Source organism: Phascolarctos cinereus, unplaced genomic scaffold (genome assembly GCF_003287225.1).
Source record: "Phascolarctos cinereus isolate Bilbo 61053 unplaced genomic scaffold, phaCin_HiC Scaffold_2;HRSCAF=192, whole genome shotgun sequence".
Taxonomy (NCBI): Eukaryota; Metazoa; Chordata; class Mammalia; order Diprotodontia; family Phascolarctidae; genus Phascolarctos; species Phascolarctos cinereus.
Window position 1 is genome coordinate 199,776,042 of NW_027555625.1, and position 11,971 is coordinate 199,788,012.

Consider the following 11,971-nt stretch of genomic DNA (forward strand, 5'->3'; position numbering starts at 1 on the left):
TCTCTCTCTCTCCCCCTCTCTTTCTCTCTCTCTCCCCCTCCCTCCTTCTCTGTCTCTGTCTCTGTCTCTCTCAGTTTCTTTCTGTTTCTCTCTGTCTCTGTCTGTGTGTATGTGTGTCTCTCTGTCTCTCTCTCTGTCACTCTCTGTCACTCTCTCTCTCTCCCTCCCTCTCCACCCACCCTTCCCCCCAACCAAAGTCCTAGGAAGAAGACACAGGCTCTTCAGTGAGGGCTCTCTGCCTGTGACTGGGGTGGGGAAAGCTCTGGTAGAGGGTATTTCAGCATCTCCCTGGTCCACAATGAGTCAATCATGTAGCAAGGGCAAGCCTGCTGCGTGCTTTCCCAATTACCATATCTATCAGAACTGACTAAAAGACCAGTAGCAGCTGGCAGGAAATGGGTAAGAGAGCTGACCACAGATAAACTGTAGGATGCTAAAGAGTAGCAGAAGATATACTCTGGGACAGGAAGTCATGCTGTCAGGCCTCGGCCTAGTGTGCTGCACACAGTACATTCACACTGCTATTGAAGAATGTGCTGGCCTGATAGAGCTCCCGGGACACAGCTGTCAGTCCGTGATGAAGTAACCCCACGGAGCCCAAGGCCCCACTGTGGTAACGATGCGGATGTTTGCGAGGTGGGATAAAGCCCTCTTGTCACATGACAATGATTCCTTAGAGTTAAGATGTGGGGGAGAAAGAATGAAGCTGGAGAAAATCATGCTATTAGTTAGGTTTGGGAAGCTTATGTTATCCACAGTTGATTGAAATGCTTATAATAATCTGGTATATAATATAATAACAGTGAGGCACAGGCCTTGATTGTTGTCGTAAAATCAACCATTCCACGTGCATCATTTAGCCAGTGTCTCTTCAGAACACAGCCCAGTCTCCAGAGGGAGAGAATATAAAGGGTAAGAGAGAGATAGAGCAGAGACAGAAAGAGACAGAGAGAAGAAGAATTAAATATAAACGCATACACACACATACTCCTTAGGTTCCAGAATGAAAGCATCTTCCAAAAAAAAAGTGCCAGCAATTGTGAAAATAAATAGGATCATAAAATTTCAGAATCTTAAAGGTCACACCTAGTCTGGCCCCTCATTTTACAGACGAAGTAACTGAGTGCTAGATTGGGGAAGGGAATTGGCCAAGGTCATATTGGTAGTAAGTAAAAGAGCCAGAATTTCATCTTAGGTCTTCACACTCCAAATCCAGGACTCTTTCCATAGCACAAAATTGCTGCTGTTGTTGTCATTGTTGCTGTTATATGATGGCAATGATGATGATGATGATGATGATGTTGATGATGGAGAAGGAGGCGGAGGACATGGTGAGAAAGAAGAAAAAGAACTGCTCCCATTTTCAGGATTTAGACACAAAGGTTCTAAAGCACACCTCAGTGGGGCTCACAAACTCTAAACTTTTTGGCTTGTTTGTTAACAGAGATGTTATTTCTAAGTTGAACCTTGAGAGCTGAATGAATAAATACATAGACAGAAAGAGAGATACCTCTGGGGCCAAGGGAAAAAAATAAAGGAAACAGGGAAGAGGAAAAAAGAGGAAAGGCTAGATGGAGGAAGGGATGGGGGGAAAGGAAAGGAAAGAGGAGGAGGGGGGGAGTCTGTGGGCCAAAGGACAGAGCTCGGAGATGCCTTGGACTCCGAATGACTAATATAGAACAGTAGTCAATGCTTAATAATATCAGCATGATAACCAAGAGTAGAAATCCTGGTAGAATACAGTACTTGGCAAACAACCCTATAGGAGGCAGGACACACCATTCTGCATCCAAAACAAGAAATTAACTGTAAAGCTTGCCAGAAGTTTGCTAAGATAGGAAGCAAAGGAGAAGGGGGCGGGGGGAGCATTACCTCTGGCTGAAATGGATGGTGGGATTTGGTGCTAAGAGAACACTTAGAGCTCATCTAATTCAAACCCTTTACTTTCCAGATACAGAAACTGAGGTCCAGATACATCAAAGGACTCACCAGAACGTGTATTTGAACCCCATTCATCTGCCCACTAATTCTGTGCTCTTTCCAGTACACAGCTGCAGTCTTGGGCTCTGGAGTCGAATTTATTAACTGTGCTAAAGCCCCCATCCACCGAAAGACGAATGAGTGGGAAGGAGAGAGTGCTTGGGGGTGGCTGGGCCCTTTCACCACACTTTTCAAGGTCACAGTGGGGGATCACCAAGGCGAAGCTTTCACTCAAGTCATCAAATCCTAGGGGTTTCCCCCTCCCTTCTCTGAAAAGTACCAAATATCAGCAACATCACACCTGCGGGGGCAGTTGGGTGTCCCCTCTGGCACTCAGGATATCAGGGTGAGCTAAATGTGAGTTCAGCTGTGTGACTGACTCACAACTTGTTCCTGGAACTGTCTGAAGGAGGGAGAGGATGCTGTGGGCAGGCCCTGACTGTATCATCTGGGTTCGGGCCGGTAGCAGATGGTCCTTAAAAAAAAAATACTTCCATGTGGGTTTAAAATAGAACAGCACCCACAGTCAGCTGAATGGGGAAATGTAAGAAAGCCTGTCATATGGGGAATGATGTTCTCGAGACTCTGGTTCAGAAAAGTAGAGTCTACAAGCCTTTGGATCATGAGATTCGAACTGGAAGAGACCCTTAGAGCTCATCTAACCCAACCCTATTATTTTATAGATGAGGAAACCTAGACCCCGACAGTGATGTGACCTACCCCAAAATCCAAGTAATAATAATAATAATAATAATAATAATAATAATAATAATGGTTGACATCTGTACCATACTTTAATGTTTGCGAAATGCTTTAAATATATCATTGCATTTGATCCTCCCTACAAGTCTGTGAGATAAGTGCTCTTATCATCTACGTTCTACAGATGAAGAAACCAAAGATGAGAAAAGAGCTGTGGCTTGCCCAGGATCTCACAGCTAATCCCAGAGACAGGCATTCCATCTTAAATCTTTTAAGTTAAATCTTTTGATTCCAAATTCACCACTCTTTCCATTATACCATACCTTGGGTAATATAAGAAAAAGAGACTATCTCAAGCAGAACATTATATCTTAATCCAGGGGAAAAAATGCTTCTTGATCCAATAAATTCAGATAAGGTAGGGGCAAAGAAAAAGTGATTCAGGGTAGACTTTTGGGTTGAAGTCAAAATTTCCTTCCACTTGTGTTCCTCCAATTATAACTCTCTGACCTGGTGTCTCCTTGAGGCAGGAGGGGATTATAAGTTAATCCTTTTTTTGTTTGTTTGTTCTTCCTTTAAAAATAAAACCCACTTTGCTGTTATTTCAATGGGACTGCATTTGGGGAAGTAGCAGCCACCGCTCTGAATACGACTAGTCTAATGTTACACCCTCTGGGCTGCTCTGGCGCCACACATGTAGTAAAAGAGGTGGTGACAGGGAGGGATCAGCATTCTGTCCCAGGAGGCAGGGAGGGAGGCCAGCTTTCTGGAGAACGAGCGTGGAATGAGCAGCGCTCTTCAGTGGCCTTGCTGGGAACAGAAATGAACATCACCAGAGTTCTACAAAGGACCCCAATGGCTGGGACTTCAAGAGGCAGGGGGGAAGAAAGCCCATTCATCATCACAGCCTGTTAGAAGGAGGAAGAAGATGCAAAGCCCCAGGCATTTCTGGAAGCTGATTGCCAAGGGCTGCCAAATAGGGAGAAGTTACCCAAAAGAACCAAAGGAATCTGGGAAAATTCACAGGGATGCTAGTAACATCTGCTCTAGGAGGTTCTCTTCACATGTTTCCATCAGACACAGAAGATTTGGGTGTGAAACTTAGATTCTGCCCTCCACATTCCCACACACATACACTTCCTTCTGCCCCATCACGCTTTCCTTGTGGCATAAACAGATTGACCCTACTCCCCTCTCACCTGTACACACACACACACACACACACACACACACACACACACACACACCCCTACCTAGGACTTGGGTTAACTAAAGGGAAACCACATCATGGCCAAGGTTCTTTGAACAACCTTCCAAGCTATACTGAGGGAGGTTGGGGGTGGAGGGGGCGCACATGTGCCAAATTCAACTCATCAGTTACTACTCTGGAAAGTCATCTAGGGGGCAGCTAGGTGGCACAGGGGATAGAGCACCCACCCTGGAGTCAAGAGGACCTGAGTTCAAATATGGCCTCAGACACTTGACACTTACTAGCTGTGTGACCCTGGGCAAGTCACTTAACCCCAACTGCCTAAAACTTTTACAAAAAAATTTAAAAGGGGCAGCTAGGTGGCACAGTGGATAGAGCTCTGGCCTTAGAATCAGGAGGAGCAGAGTTCAAATCTGACCTCAGACACTTGACACTTACTAGCTGTATGACCCTGGGCAAGTCACTTAACCCCAATTGCCTTACCAAAAAGCAAAAAAAAAAAAGTAATCTAACCCACTGTTAACATGAGAGATAACATTTGGTGTTGTTATTCAGTCCTGTCTGACTCTTTGTGTGGACCATTGCATACCAGGCCACTCCAACCTGAGGGGCTCATCTTCTGATGTCATATCTTTTAGCATTTTAATACTGTCCCTGGAGATTTCTTGGCAAAGATACTAGAGTGATTTGCCATTTCCTTTTCCAGTAGATCACCTTTTGTCAGAGCTCTCCACTATGACCTGTCAGTCTTGGGTAACTGTATGTGGCATAGGTATATAAGCCCCTCTGCCATGACAAGGCAGTGATCCAGGATGGGAAGATACAGACAACCTGAAGATAAAATAGTTCATAATGGAGTGCTCAGTATCTTATCCTGAGCTTAAATCCTGCATGATCTCAAATCCAAATGGTTTTGCTTTGTTTTATTATATTCTTTTCTCTCTTATTTTTTTCTTTTATACAAAATTCAAAGAACTGGGGGTAAAAAAGATCCTAAAAGTTTTGGAGAGGTTTTCTCTTTACTGTCAAAACTCCCGTTTTATTCTAAAGCCATTATGCTGCTGGTGTCTGAGACAAATGGGTTGATCCTCTAGAAAGTCAGTTAGTCAGTCAATGAGTCTTTATTAATTGCCTACTATGTGCAAGGCACTCTTCTAAGAGCTGGGGATACCAAGAAAGGAAAAAGACAGTCCCTGGTCTCAAGGAGCTCCTAATCTAATGGGGGAGACAACATGTCATTAACTAGGTATATACTATATTATACATAAATATATAAATGTATACAATAATATATATTCATATATATAAATATATACATATGTATTATACATAAATAAATATATACTACATTGTACATAAATATGTACATAAATACATAAATACACACACACACACACATACACATACACACATACACACATAGTAGATGGCAGGGAACCTCAGATGGAAGGGACCAGCAGCTACAGAGACCAGCGAAGGCCTTCTTCAGAAGACAGAAGTTGGGTTGAACTCTGAAGGAAGCCAGGGATTCTAAGAATCAGAGATTAGAAGGGAAATCATTTCAGGCATGGCATCAGCCATTATAGAACTACAGAGCTGGGTGAAGAAGTGTCATGTGGAGCAACAGTAAGTAGAGAAGTGTGGCTGGATCTTTGAGGGTACGAAAGAGAGTAAAGTTTAAGAAGACTGTAGGGTCCTAGGTCATAATAAGCTGTAAATGCCAAATGAGGCATTTTGTATTTGATCCTAGAGGCAACTGGGAGACACGGGAGTTTACTGAATAGTGGCATGGCCAGACGCGTGACTTCAGAAAATCATTTTGGTAGCTGAGAAGAGGAAGGATTAGAATGACAAGTGATTTGAGGCAGGGAGACCAGTTGGAAGACTATTGCAATGGTCCATTGGAGAGGTCATGAGGGACTAAACTAGGGTGGTGGCTGTATGACTAGAGATGAGAGATATTGTGAAATTAGAAACTAGATTTGGCAAGGGACTGGATATGTGGAGTGAGTGAGAAGCTGAGGATGACACTGAAGTCGCAACTCTGGATGACTGGACAAGTAATAGAGAAGTTCACAAGAGGGGAGGGTATAGGGCAAAAGATTATGAGTTCTCTCTCGGATGTATTGAGTTTGAGATATCTGCAGGACATCTGAGTCAAAGTGCCCAAAAGATGATATGGGACTTTTGCTCAGGAGAGAAGATAGATCTGGCAATCATTTGAATACGGATGATTTAACCCAGGGATGATGAAATTACCAAGTGACATTACATAAAGGGAAAAGAGGCAGAGGCTATGTCCAGGACATAGCCTTAAGGGATATCCGCAGTAAGTGGATAAGACATGGGTAAAGAACATGCAAAGGAGAATGAAGAGGGATAGGAGTACCAGAAAAGCAGAGTGTCACAAAACATATAAAGGAAAGAGTATCCAGTATCCAGGAGCAGAAGTATCTAGTGCCAAATGCTACAAAGAGGTCAAGAAAGATGAGGGTCTGAGAAAAAACCATTTGTTTTGGCCATTAACATATTACAGCTAACTTTGGAAAGATTAACTTCAGTTGAATGATGAAGTAGGAACCAGATTGTTGAAAGTTTAGATAAGAGTGAGTGAGAATGAAGAAAGCATTTACTGAGCACTTATTTTGTGTTAAGTGCTGGGGATACAAACAGAAAAGACAGTCTCTGGTCCCAGGAAGCTCACATTCTAATAAGGGAGACAACATGTATGGAAGGTTTTAACTGAAAATCAGGTAGAAATCTCCCTTAGTCCTTAGGGTACAGTGGCAAAGGAGAGATAATGCTGCTTCTTTAATGGCATTTCCATTGATAAAATTATATCAGTTTCTCATATTGAAGCATTGGACAATGCCAAAGACTCTGGTGACAAGAACTTTCTTTTCTGGGTCTTTATTAGCTGTGGTCATGACACCTGCAGGAATCGTTACCAGATGCATAATAATAATACCTGACATTTATATAGTGCTTCTATGTGCCAGACACTGGGCTAAGCACTTTATAAATATTATCTCATTTGATCCTCACAGCAACCCTTTGAGGTCGGTGCTATTATTATCCCCATTTTACAGATGAAGAAACTGAGACAAACAGAGGTTAAGTGACTTGCCCAGGATCAAATAGCTGGAAAGGGTCAGAGGTTACATTTGAACTCAGGTCTTCCTGACCCTAGGCCTGGCCTTCTCTCCACTATGCTACCTCGCATCACCACAAGGGTTATTTCCCAATATGGTGGCTGCAGACGATGGGCTGGAAGCATTGCTATTTCAAAAGCTCTTGAGTTCATGGTCCTGGGCTCTCTCCATCAGAATACGTGGGGAGCTGGGGTTAAGGTGGTGGTGGTGGTGGTGGTGGTGGTGGTGGTGGTGGTGGTGGTGGTGGTTTAACTTCCTGGAACATGCTCCCTCCTGTCTTTCTCTCAGGGTGGCTTGCTGCTTCAGCTAGCTAGTGGAAGGAAAAGTGGAGCCTTTTAGTGTAGACAGTAGCAAGGATGATGAGATGAAGTGAGCGGTTTTAAATAGGAAGGAGTCATGGGAAAGAGTCATTGGAGGCAGCAGAAAAGATCAAGCAGATAGGAAGAGAGAGACAGTGGAGATGCTAATGGGGAAAATCAGAGGGAAAAAGGAGCAAAGACGCATGTGGGGGTGTGACTTAGGCAAAAAAGGCCGCCCCATTATCAGAAACTGAAGTGAAGGAACAGATTGTGGGTGTAGGGGTGGGGGAAGAATGTTTGAGTGATTTGAGATAAGGTGGAGGTGAGGAGAAACTCTCAGTGAATGGTCTCATTTTTTATGTGGCATTTGAGATGAGGTCCTCAGCTGAGAGGGTAAAGGAAAGGAACAATTAAGTTAAATAATTGCTACAAGGGAATTAAGGATCAATGAGGAGGTTTGGAATATCCATTATAGACAATGGGACAACAGGGGGCAGCTAGGTGGTGCAGTGGTCTAGCTAGCTGTGTGACCCTGGGCAAGTCACTTAAACCCCATTGCCTCCAAAAGAAAAAAAAAAACAAAAGAAAATGGGACAACAAATTAATTACAGAGGAGTACAAGGATGCCTTGCTGTAGTGAGGGCCAAGTTGAAGTTATATTATGTAAATCTGTATTTTATACATGTGGTGACCCAATCAGCACTATTTTGTGATTTCCTATAGCTTTGTTCAGTAGCATGTAAATAGGAGTGAAGGAAATAAATAATTGAAGTAACCTAGGCTTGGAGTTTGGCAAGGTGGGCTGGGCAATAGGACAAAGGGGCAAGGAATTTGAAAGTAGATGACAGCATAGAGTTGAATTAGTTTGCCAACAGGATAAGAAAGGGAGGGAGGAGAGTACAGGGGTGATAGCCTTGGAAAGAACTGAGAAATAGGAAGGAGACCACAGCAAGAATGAATAACATGGTTAAGGGTTGTAAGGCATAGGGAAAGATAAAGTGATAAAAGATCACTATCAGAGAAATTTTAGTTAATTAACATAGAAGTGGAACACTTGTGGATCATGGCAAGATCAAGAGTATGATGTTTTTGTGTATAGCTGAGGTGGAGTAGAGAAGCATATCATGAGAACTGAGTAGATTGAGGAACTGGGAAGTTAGGTTATTTGAGGGAGTTTCAACATGTGTTGAAGTCTTTTAGTGTAGGAGTTGGTGAAGGAAGAAAGATTGTAAGTCAAGTCAAGTCAAGTCAAGTCAAAGACCAAACTCATTGAGAAAAGGATCATGTCCTGGGGAGTCAATAGATAATGGCCACCAGGGTCTGGATTAGGTGATAAATTTGCTTAGCATGAACCTCAAAGGAGGAGAAGTGGTGGTAGGAAAGTCACTAAAAGCCAATGGGGAACAATACTATTCCAGTTCTCCCACCACAACCAGTATGATGTGCATTTAGAGGGCAGGGAACAAGGAGGGTGGATAGAAGAATTATGAGAGGAAGTATAGGCAGTACAGGAAAGGGTGTCAAAGGAAGCAATGTCCTCAAGGAGAGAACTAGGTCACAATGAGCACAAGAAGATTCAAAGAGAAAGGAAGAAATAGAAGATGAAAGAAAATTTGCTCATTTTAGAGCAGGCATTCCAAATCAATCAATAAATATTTGTTAAGTACATATTATGTACCAGATACTGTGACTAGGCTTCCAGATAGGACAGCAGAAGGGGGAGGCAGACCTCAAGTGGGACATAGGGGCATAGGTTGAGGTAGATGGGAATAAGGGAATAGGCATCTGGGGTTAGGGAACAGGGTTTGTACATTGAAGGGAATCAGAACCATTAGTATGGAAAAAGTATGGGGGATGGAAGTATGCTGCAAACCATCGAGAAATGAGTCTATACTGTTAGACTTGAGTCTAACCAGTATCAGTGATTAGACCCAAGTCCACTGAGGGAGGCACATGATCAAACGGTTCTAGGTCCTCTTTCTAGATCAACTTTATGAGTAACATTGTGTTCCTCAAGACCCCATAGGTCCTTCTAACCACAGATAAGAACAGAAGGTATGCAAGCCCTGCTAAGAGACAGGCCAGCACCAGAAAAGGTCCTTGGAAAGTGTGCCCAGAGTTTTTAAAGTTGAAGAAGGTATAGGACCAGCCACATGTCCATAAAGCTGTAGGTATGGGTTTTTCCTAGGGTTTAATTATTGTCACTTTGCTCAGAATCCTATATTTTAAGAAGCTTTTGGTTTCTCATTCTACCTGATGAAGAGAATAGTAAAATCATTCCTTCCTAACCTCCATGGAAGGCTGTGCCTTCAGAAGGCCAATGCAAGCAAAATGTTTTCTGAATACCTTAATATGAAAATTCACCAGAATCCAGGGTCCACCAGGCTGCCCTTCTTCTCCATCTCCTCAGGTTCTCTCAAGGTCCTCTAAATCCACCTTCGATGTATTCCATAATTAGGAATTGAATAGAAGGAAGCTTCTGTCTCACATCTAGCACAAATATGACTTGGATATACCCTCCCTCCCAGTGTCAGTGTGAATATTTATTGCTTTTCCATGTCTTGTCTCCATCCAGTATAATAACTATGTTATTTATTTCTCTATCTGTTCATCTTTTTTTCAAAGTCAGGTCAAGAAGTACTTACTAAGCAGCTAGCCCTATCCTAAGCATTATGGTGAGTACAAAACATAGTCCCTTACCTTGGAGAAATTACCATTTAGTTGGAGACAAGACATAGACACTAAAGTATCATGGAATCTTCAAGTTGGAAGGGTCCTCAAAGGTCATATAGTTCAAACCCCTCATTTTACAGATGAGGAAAGAGGTCCCAGGATATTAAATTACTTACTGAAGGTGATGCCAGGGTTTGAAACCTTATTCTTTGATGTGCTGACTAAGACTTGTTACTGATGCAATAGCCACTGGAAGCCAGGGTCACCAGCAGTGTTCAGCCCTCTTCCCAAGACTCCCTTATTCACTGCCAAGTAATGGTTTACCCAGTACATTTATCATTGGATCACTGCCCCCAATCTGGGGCAGTGGCATCACTGTGGTTCACAGGAAATATCACCAAGTAGGTACTCAATTCTTTGGAAGATGACAGATTAACAGGAGAAAATCTTTGAACTCTAGAAACTCGAGCTCTTTTTTAAAAAAAGAAGCATGGAATGATCTGACAGCCAAATGTGGCCTGCAGAAATAAATCCCAGAGGAAGTATACTGCAAAATAAGTACATAATGGATAGAGCCAAAATACATAGACTACATATTAAACATGGGATTAAATAAAATTGACGCAGTGAATATGTTGCCAAATGGAATGAATGTGTTTAATCCGTAAGGCCATCTGTGTTTGCTCTTACCTGAGCTCTGTCCCACTCAGAGTTGCACCCATTAATAACTTTTGTGACCCTCAACTCGCAATGAACCTAGACACAACCTGAATTTCTTTCACATGTTTGGTTTTTCTCCCCCTCAACATCCATGTCATTTTCCAAATCAGGAACTAAGAGAGAGTAGAGGTGACCTTAGGAGTCAGTAGAACTGCCTAATTCTAGTCCTGGCTTGGTTATTTAACATATCCTTGACCCTGGGAAAGCGATTTAACCTCTGATTCTCATTTTCCTTATACATAAAGTGAGGATAACACTATTTGTGCTCTTTGTTCATAAGGCTGTTGTGAGTGTCAGGGAAGACTCGAGAGATGTAAAAGCACATTGGTACTGTTATCAATAGAGAGGCAGCTAAGAAGGGATGAGATCATGTAAGGCCTGTTTGGGAGCTTTCGAAGGAAAGCATGGTTCAAGGTTGCATTGTTAATAGCAGTATTATAAAATTGGGGGGGGGGGAGTGGTACTGAAGAGAGAGCTAGACCTGTGATTTTATCCATACAGGGAATTTCCAGTGTGGAAACTCTCTCTACCGATATAAGTCAATAACTTCTAATCAAGGGTTACACTCTATAACCTCATAGAACCTTAGAGGCTATCCCCATTGTTTTACAGACCAGGAAACAGAGGCCCAGAGAGGTTAAGTCACTTGGCAAAAGTCACACAGTCAGTAAGTATGTGAAGCAGAATTTCAAACTCAGATCCTGCTTACTCTAAGTCCAACACTCTTAGAGAGTTATTTGGGTAATGGGATGCAGCCTGCCTTGGAGTCAGGAAGATCTAAATTCATTTCCTGACTGTACATATTAGCCATGTGATCATGAATAAGTCATTTTAAGTGGCCCCTAAACAACTCTCTCTTCAACTTACAGTGGCCCTAAGAGTGTAACTCATTTCACCAGAGTCATATATCCAATGTGTGGAAAAGGGAGGACTTGCACCCAGGTCTTCCCTACTCAAAAGGAGACTCTCTATTTCTAGGGCAGACTCTCTCTCTAGTCCAAGAATTTTACATATGAAGAAACTGAGGGTCCAACAGGCTAAGAGGCATGCTCAAAATCACCTAAGTGAAGCATACGAGGAGCTGCAATCCCCAAGCCTCCTGACTCTAATGCCAGCACTTTCATTCCTACTGCATACTTCCTGTCTCTTCTAATAAGGTACATCTGTACAGAGTTTAAAGGTTTATAAGGCAGGTCCTGAATCCAAATCCTTTAGTGACACGAGCTTTTGGGCTC

At 42.7% G+C, this 11,971-nt stretch overlaps 1 long non-coding RNA gene across 1 annotated transcript; it reads left to right on the forward strand.

Moving 5' to 3' along the window:
• The first annotated feature begins 470 nt into the window (after nt 1-470).
• LOC144455607 (uncharacterized) lies at nt 471-3,284 on the forward strand. The gene is made up of 2 exons (XR_013484330.1): nt 471-636; nt 1,952-3,284. It is a non-coding gene; the product is annotated as an uncharacterized LOC144455607 (long non-coding RNA).
• The last annotated feature ends 8,687 nt before the right edge of the window (nt 3,285-11,971 follow it).